The following is a 7,681-nucleotide window of genomic DNA, read 5'->3' on the forward strand; positions in this document are numbered from 1 at the left end:
AGGATGTTGAACATAAATACATGCTGAATTTTGTCAAAAGCCTTTTCTGCATCTATTGAGATGACTAGGTCTTTTTTGTCTTTGCATCCATTTATGTGATTTATGACGTTTATTGACTTGTGTATATTGAACCATCCCTGCATCTCTGGAATAAAGCCTTCGCTGACTTTTTTACAAGGGTTGCTTGGCATCCAAACTCAGGTCCTCATGCTTGCACAGTAAGCACTTTACCAACTGAAGTATAAAATTTTCCAGTTTATTAAAGCATATTTATCTACTTTTTTCTTTAGTAACGTGTATTATTGGAATTTTATCTAAGAAACCATTAACTAACTGAAGGCCATAAAATTTATGACTATGTTTCAAATAAGTACTTTATAGTTTAGTTCTTTTATTTAGGCCTATGATTCATTGAGTTAATATTTGTTTAAGAAAAGTTCCTGTGTTTCCACATAGTGCCTCATGTTTTGTTAAGCTGATATTTTCTAGTATATCATAATAATTCCTTTGTTACTTTTGTACATTTAAAAACCTATTCTCATAGTTGTCCTGTAAATTACAATTAACATTTTAACTTAAAATAATCTAGTTCAAGCTAGTAACATACAAAATCTTTGCTCACATGAAAACTCACCCCTGTTCATTTTACACTGTTTCTCCTCTCCGTTTTCATGCTATTATTGCCATATTAATTATAGTTTATTAATTTAAGCCCATCAACAGGTTAATAATCACTATCCTATAAACTTGCTTTTTGTTTTGATTTTTAAGACATGTCCTCATTAATAGCTCAGGAGGCCTAGAACTTACCAAATAACTCATTCTAGCCTCCAACATATGAATGATCCTTTTGCCTCTACTTCACAAGTGCTGGGATTCCAGACATGTGCCATGCTCCTGTGCCACTGGTTGTCCTATAAATGTGATAAGAGAGTTAGAAATAAAAACATATCTTATTCCCTTTTACAGTTATACATGTATTTATTTTTAGTAATGGTCTTTTTCTTTCTTTTTTTAGGACAGAGTCTCACTACATAGCTCTGACTGGCCAGCAACTCATTATATATAGACCAAGCTAGCCTCAAACTCACAGAGATCTGCCTGCCTCTGCCTCTGATTCCTGAATAGTGGAATTAAAGGTGTGAACTACCGTGCCCAGCATACGTGATTTTCTTTATTGTTGTCCAGTGTCTTTTTAGAATGAAGGACTCCTTTAGCATTCCTTATAGAACAGGACTGCTGGCATTGAATTCTCCCATAAATTCTGTACCTAGGGACATCTAAATTACTTGTTTCTCCACCCTTATGGATAATTTTGTTGGTTATGGTTAAATGTTTTTTGTTTAGCAGTTTGGATATAATATTCTACTCTACTCTGATCTTCATGGTATCTCATGAGCAGTCAGCTATCAGCCTTAAGAAGCCTGTACAGGTTGAGTATTTTTGCTACTTTCATTATGCTCCTTTTTCTTAGGTTTTTAACAGTTTGACTTTGAGTTAAGGTGTGGGTAGCACTAGTTTTAGCCTTGTTGGAGTTCACTGAGCTTTTAACATATGAATTCTAATATCCAATTCTAATATTTTTCATCCTATTTTAAAAGTTTTCAGATATGAAATCTTCAAACATACTTCCCTTGTTCTTACTGTCGCTCCTCTCTTCTGTACTTCTCATTATGACTACACCGGTATACCTTCATCCCCTCCTTCTCTCTCTCTCTCTTGCTCTCTCTCTCTCTCTTTCCTCTTCTTCCCCTTCTTATTCCTCCTCCTCTTCCTCTTCCTCTTCCTCTTCCTCTTCCTCTTCTTCTTCTTTCCTCTTCTTCCCCTTCTTATTCCTCCTCTTCCTCTTCCTCTTCCTCTTCCTCTTCCTCTTCCTCTTCCTCTTCCTCTTCCTCTTCCTCTTCCTCTTCTTCTTCTTCTTCTTCTTCTTCTTCTTCTTCTTCTTCTTCTTCTTCCTCTTCTTCTTCTTTGCTTTCTGTTCCCCACACTGGTTAATCTCTGTTGATCCATCTTCAAGACCACTAATATTTTCTTATGACAGTTCAAATCTGTTGCTCAGTTCCTCTTGTAAGTTTTTTTAGTTCAGTTTTACCTTTTAATTTTATAATTCCTATTTTATATCTCCTTATTTGCATTCTATATTCAGTGAGACATCATCTGCCTACATTTATTTTATTCATTGGAGTTTTGTTAGTACTTTGAAACTTATATAAAAAAAAATTTTCTGGGAGTGCTAGTGCACACCTTTGATCCCAGGACAAGGCAGCCAGAGAAAGGTTGATCCTTATGAGTTTGAGGCCATCCTGGTTTACATAGTGAGTTCTGAGCCAGCCAGGGATACATAGTGAGACCCTGTCAATAAATAAATAAATAAATAAATAAATAAATAAATAATTTTCTTTGTAGTTTCAACTATTTATGAAAGTTACTTTGAAATACTTTATTTCTTCTAAGCCCAATATGGACGGAGCAGGGCTTTTTGAGAATAACTGTGATAGACTGAATGATATTGTCCCCCATAAGCCTCCAAGTATTTGGACATTTTGCCTCCAGTTAGTGGTGCTGTTTTGAGAGGCCTTAAAAGGTGTGGAGAAAGCATGTCACTGGGGGCAGTCTTAGAGAGTTCTTAAGCCTTGAGGATTCGAGTCACTCTCCCGCTACCTATGCCTGCTTGAAGATGTGAGCCTCTGCTTTCTGCTCCTGCTCCAGCCACCTCCAGCCACCATGTCTCCTCACCATGATGGGCTGTAATTCCCTTGGAATCCTAAGCACAAATAAATTCTTCCTTCTATAAGCTGCTTTGGTCAATGTTTCTCTCACAGCAACAGAAAAGTAGTTAATACAGTCATTAAGGGGAGGCTATTTCCTACTAATAAAGCACGGCCCTTGCTATATTTTTATTTTTATTTTTTTCTGTCTCTAATTTTTTTTTTGTTTATTTTTTGTGCATGAGTGTTTTGTCTGCATGTATATAAGTGCACCCATTTTGTTAATGTTTGCAGAACCCGGGAGAGGGTGTTGAATCCCCTGGAACTGGAGTTACTGTTTTTAATCACTACATGGGTTCTGCAAACTGAACCCAGACCCTATGCAAGATCAGCTAGTGTTCTTAACCGCTGAACCAATTCTCCAGTCCCTTTGTCTTTAATTTTTAATTTGCTCTATTTCATAATTGTTGGTCAAAAGACTGGGATCTGAGTTATATCCCTGGCCTTGGGTGGAGACAGCTTTCTGAACTGCCAGGAAGGTCGTAAGATTACTATCTAGCATGAGCCTTTCTGATAAAGAACAAAGAGTACCATTGTCATCCTGCCCCCCTCACCAGCTAATCCAAATGGGCCTGTCAATCACCTGGACAGGAAAGCAGACTTCAGGAAGCTGTCTGTTGCAGACACTTTAGAATATAGTACAAAACCTCTAGATGTGACACACATCTATAATCCCAGCACTTGGTTAGCAGAGACAGGAGGATCAGGAGTTCAAGGCCTACTTGAAATTCTATCTCAAAAATCTAAACTAATAATATTACTACTAATAAGTCTATCTAAACATGTAGATCAGCATCTGGGATCATTTCATGTTACTTGTAATAAATCTTTCCTGTAGTCTATACTGTGTGTCACACCTGAATTCTTTCAAAACAGATCACAAGGACCAAGCAGCCAGCCAAGGGGAGGCCAGAGAGAGATCCTGGCAATGCTTATATTGGGGTTGCAGGTGAAATAAATAATAAAACAGAAAAGATATTTTATAAGAGATTAACATAAAGATCCAGTATTGGAGGAGGGCTCAGTCACTGGCCTACCCAGCTCCATTTTGCACCTACTTCCCCCTCCCTCTTCTGAGTCACTCTTTTTTGCAAATAAATTGGATTCTTGGAATGATAGGCCTAGTTGATAAACACATTTATGACAAGGGACTGAACATACCACTAACAGAAAGCACTTCCCAGAACACATTGCCCTGAGATGAGATCATCCCAGAGCAAACCAATGGGGGGAACTGAAGAGTCCCCTCAAGCAATGAGGATTTCTTCTGTAAGTCTTTGTAAAAGTAGTCCTGAGACAATGGTCAACCAGATCAGTTCTGACCAAGATTATCTGCTTTGTCAATTATGCAAATCCCCCAGTTAATACAAATCCCTAACCCTTGCCTTTGGTCCCCTGTACAAAACCTCAAAGCCCCTGTTAGTCCCTCAAAGACAGATCTGGGATCACTGAAGCTCTTTGTCTCTATCTATTGTAGCCATACTGATTGAAACTTCTTTCCTTTACTTCACTGTTCATTACTTTGGGTAACATACTGGATGGGTGGCCAAGCTTAGTCTGTTGGGACTCCTGGGGCTGGAACATTCACTCTAAAATTCCAGTAATATTATGAAGCAGCCAAGTGCCAGACACACATTGCTTCTAGCTTTTCAGGCTCTGTTCCTAAGTACTTGAAGGCTCAATTTTACAATATACCAAAGAATCATTTCTAAGCCCGTTAAATAATTTAGTTTTATTTTATTTTATTTTATTTTATTTGTCCTTTTGAGACAGGGTTTCCTTGTAGTTCCAGCAGTTGGCATGGAACTTGCTATGTAGACTAGGCTAGCCTCGAACTCACAGAGATCCACCTGCCTCTGCCTCCCAAGTGCTGGGATAAAAGGCATGCACTACCATGTCTGGCAATAATTTGATTTTTTAATAAATGCATAATGATTGCTTTTGCTCAGTTACAACTCAAGTGAAACCCTCAATATGGTCTGTCACTCATGATAGGAGAAAGTCTTTATTTTCCTTTTGACTCTACTAACACTGGATGATCAGAGCCTTTGGGTGTTTCAACTGGTCTACATGGCTGAACATTATGCTGCTGTCATGACTAGTCATATGTACAGTGACTCAGGTCATAATTGGGCCAATACAAAAGCTGGCTATTGACTCCTGGAGTACTCTAAGTTACTGAGCCCCTGTCGACCCAAGAACATAACTCTCGCCTGAAAGGGGATAGTTTATCCTGGTGCCAAATATGAGTGACCCTGGCCCAGGAACACAGATTCAGGTGATCCCAAATTCCATGTTTCAGTGTGGAAGCAGTTTCATGAAGTTTTAATAGTGACAGAACAAAGAAAAGTCATAAGTCAAGACATATTTCAAATACGTTCGTGGGTACATTCAGCAGGTAGGTCATAATTCTACTGTAGGTCTCAGATGCTATCTGATGACATTCTTAGCTTTTTGATTGGTGGGAATGGAACTGTTTCTTTGTAAGCCAATACGTTCTATTAGTCAAAAGATGTTACTATCAGAAACTGGTGGTCAAGGCGAGGCTATTTAGGAGGCTAAAGATGTTCCAAGATAATTTATGAATAGTCTCTGGATCTGCAACATTCCAAACTCTCCACAGTCATGAAGTGTTAATCAGTTGGTCAGCCTTGCAGGAAGTCCAGCTCAAGGTGCAGGATTTTCTGGGAACTTTTGTTCACACCCTGGTACAAATGATACATTATGTTTATTTACAGAACAATGAGTAGGCCCATAAGTAGCAGATTGAAGACAGTCTGGACCAGTTGTCAGGCATTATCAAATGATGGTACAGCATTAAAATGAACCTGGTAATGTCTGACTGTTCTTTCCACCTGTATTTTTGCAGTCTCTCTAGATATAAATCATTCATCCTGGATCTTTTCATTCTCCCATACTCATATTTCTTATGTATTAGCTACTTTCCCATTGCCATAACCAAACACCTGAGAGTCACAACTTAAAGGAAGAAAAGGTTATTTTGTCTCACGGTTTCAGAGGGATTTCAACCTGTCATGGCAGGGAAGGCGTGGTGTAGGAAGAACTTCTGAGTGTGGCAGCTGGGAACTTTTGTTCACACCCTGGTACAAATGATACATTATGTTTATTTACAGAACAATGAGTAGGCCCATAAGTAGCAGATTGAAGACAGTCTGGACCAGTTGTCAGGCATTATCAAATGATGGTACAGCATTAAAATGAACCTGGTAATGTCTGACTGTTCTTTCCACCTGTATTTTTGCAGTCTCTCTAGATATAAATCATTCATCCTGGATCTTTTCATTCTCCCATACTCATATTTCTTATGTATTAGCTACTTTCCCATTGCCATAACCAAACACCTGAGAGTCACAACTTAAAGGAAGAAAAGGTTATTTTGTCTCACGGTTTCAGAGGGATTTCAACCTGTCATGGCAGGGAAGGCGTGATGTAGGAAGAACTTCTGAGTGTGGCAGCAGATCTTCACTTGTTGTGGACCAGAAGCAGAGAAAACAGGCTGAAGCCAAAACTGGGAACAGCTTCAAAGGTTCACCCTAGTGATCCACTTCTACCCGCTGGGTCATATATCCTAAAGACTCCACAAACTTCAAAACAGTACCACAAGCTGGGGACTGAGCATTCATAACATGATCCTATGGGGAACAATTCATAGTATCTTATAACTTTCTTTTACATTTTTCTGGGTTTTTTTAATACAAAGGATTAAAAAACTTATTATACCTCTTGTGGAAAGAACTCATCTTCTTGTTAGATAGTCTCCTACTGTTTATTTGCCTCTTTTCTTCTCAGTAAAACTTGCATAAAAGAAAAAAAGTCCACACCACAAAGAAAAGAAAAGAGAATAAACACTGAGTTACATTTTAAGATTGGGGTTGTGACTTGACAGAATCATTTTTGGAGACAATTCTCTGGCCATGTCTGTGATGGATTTCCTAGATTAGATTAAAAGAGGTGAGAAGACCCATGTTAAATGTGAGTGATACTACTCCAGGGGCAGGGGTCCCAGAGGACATAAGGAGAAAGAGCTGTCTACTTTTTGAGCATTGATACAATGTGACCAGTTGGCATCCCACACCTGCCACCATATTTTCCCTACCATGATGAGCTTCATCCCCCTCAAATATAAGCAAAATAAACCCTTCGCCCTTTAAGTTGCTTCTTGTCAGATATTTTGTTAGAGCAATGAGAAAAGTGACTAATACAGATACTGAAAGTGGGACCATTGCTGTGATAAGCCTGACCATATACTTCTTAGGCCTTTGGAACTGGTTTATATAAGGAATATGGAACACTTTGAAGGTTTAGGCTAGAAAAGCCCTAGAATGCTACAAGCAGAGCTTAATGGGTCATTTTGGTTAGAGTTTGGAAAATAAGAATGTTGAGTGAAATGTAGTCATTTGAAACTTGGCTTATAAGGTTTCAGAGGGGACTAAGGGCTCCAGCAAGAGCTGGGCTAAGGAACACTCTAATGATAGACAAAGAATCTGGCTGCATGCTGCCTTTGTCCTGAGAACTTGAGAGAGGTTGAATGGAAAGGTAATGGACTAATTTGTTTGGTAGAGGAAATTTCAAGACAGAATAACATTCAGGCTGAGCTATAACTACTGGTTCATCACTGTTATCCAAGTCTCTGGTGAGGGAGAGCAAATGGTAGAGAAGAAAGATTTTAAAATGTGAAGTTTGGTGAGGACAGGCATGTGAGCAAGTTCAAAGTTTTAGACAAGGAGGATGCAGATGACAAGTCACCAGCAAATGTTAAAGAGATTAGTCCCATTAAACAGAAACATTTCACTATGCCCAAGAAGAGGAAAGGTGCCCTGAGGACAAGACCCCACCAACTGAAGTCTCCATCTTGTGAAAATTCAAATTCATTTGAAGATTGACAGCCTTAC

At 38.8% G+C, this 7,681-nt stretch overlaps 2 long non-coding RNA genes across 2 annotated transcripts in view; both read right to left on the reverse strand.

Annotated features, from left to right (window-relative positions):
• The window catches only part of LOC115070343, a 7,233-nt gene extending 4,889 nt beyond the window's left edge, over window positions 1-2,344 (reverse strand). Inside the window, exons 1-2 of the long non-coding RNA XR_003849509.1 lie at window positions 2,245-2,344; window positions 811-914 (exon numbers count right to left, since the gene is read on the reverse strand). This is a non-coding gene — a long non-coding RNA (uncharacterized LOC115070343). The remainder of the gene's footprint in view (window positions 1-810; window positions 915-2,244) is intronic.
• A 3,510-nt stretch (window positions 2,345-5,854) lies between these two features.
• LOC115070342 lies at window positions 5,855-6,613 on the reverse strand. The gene is made up of 2 exons (XR_003849508.1): window positions 6,510-6,613; window positions 5,855-6,421 (listed from the first exon to the last, which is right to left on the reverse strand). It is a non-coding gene; the product is annotated as an uncharacterized LOC115070342 (long non-coding RNA).
• Window positions 6,614-7,681: the final 1,068 nt, after the last annotated feature.

The sequence above is a fragment of the Nannospalax galili genome, unplaced genomic scaffold (assembly GCF_000622305.1).
Source record: "Nannospalax galili isolate Female #2095 unplaced genomic scaffold, S.galili_v1.0 scaffold235, whole genome shotgun sequence".
NCBI lineage: Eukaryota > Metazoa > Chordata > Mammalia > Rodentia > Spalacidae > Nannospalax > Nannospalax galili.